Below are 1,318 nucleotides of genomic sequence, written 5' to 3' on the forward strand. Positions count from 1 at the left end.
TAGTAAATTTATTTCTGTTGGAATTTTATTTTTACAAATTATTCAAATCAAAAGGATTTATTTTAAATAGAAGTATTCTTTGAATTGAATAATTAGTCAATACCTATCTAAATTTAATTTTATTTGTTCTGCTTTCTGAATATCGAGCTTTGCCTCGGGGGAATTTTTTTACCTATTATGTGACATATACATTAACTAAAGCATTGTTGAATTTAAAAATGTATAAAATTATGAGGATGAATGAAATTCATTCTGTGCCAGAGAATTATCGCCTGTTGTTATGGATCATTAATTTTCTTGAAATTTGGCAAATAATCAAAAACTAGATATTAATATAGATTCAGAGTAGGTAAATAGAACAATGAATTAGTCTGAAAAGGTACTCTTCGATTGTTTCAAAATAGTTTGTATTTATAATATGCTTTTATTGAAAGAAAGTTTTAATTTAGTTATAAAATTCATAATGTGGAATCGAGTGGTTAGACAATAGAAAAATTATCGGATCGGTGGTGCGACATTCACCCACCCAATTCCAATTAAAAAAGATTAATTTTTTTTCTAATCTGCTGCATTTTTATTTCGAACTACCATATCGCTTGTTATACAAAGCAACAAAAAATTGTCAATTTGTATTTCTTTTTTTTTTGTCGGAATTATGAATGGCAGATATTTTATTTTTTTGATAACAAAGTCGTCTTACTCATAGGCAGAGGCAGACCAGGCAAATGTGAAACTATTTTATTATCATAAGATTTTTTTCTGTGACAGTCAATTGTATATTATGAAAATCTAAAGAAGACGATAAGGTCACGGTAACAAGAGACAACACGAACGAAGTGAGTGTTCTCTTGTTATGTCCTTTCTTTTGTTTACAGGAATGTAAGAAAAAAGAAAAGTTAGTATCTTTTTACAAATACACGTTTGTTCTGCACTTATAGCATCTGCATTGTGATCTAAAGAACACGTTGGTACTAAACCAATATATCTGTTTTGTATTGAAACTAATGGAAAACAGGTAAAGTATAAATCAAAAAGTATTTTTTAAAAATTAAAAAACAGAAAGCTAACGTACGAATGTGTAAGCAAGATTCTTTCGTAGTCCCATACGAGCCTGCTACTTCACGCTTTTAAATTTCGACTAACCATTTTGGAATACTTTAAAACTGTTTAAATATAATCCTTTTTTTCACTTGGAATAAAAACAGTTAATAACATTCCACGACTGTGCCAAGAAGACAGACGTATTAGTAACTGCTAAGAAATTCAACTGTGACAGGCAGACAGACAGCCATCACCAAGTTATTTATCGAAAGTAAAA

This window comes from Agrilus planipennis, unplaced genomic scaffold (assembly GCF_000699045.2).
Source record: "Agrilus planipennis isolate EAB-ADULT unplaced genomic scaffold, Apla_2.0 scaffold63, whole genome shotgun sequence".
Taxonomy (NCBI): domain Eukaryota; kingdom Metazoa; phylum Arthropoda; class Insecta; order Coleoptera; family Buprestidae; genus Agrilus; species Agrilus planipennis.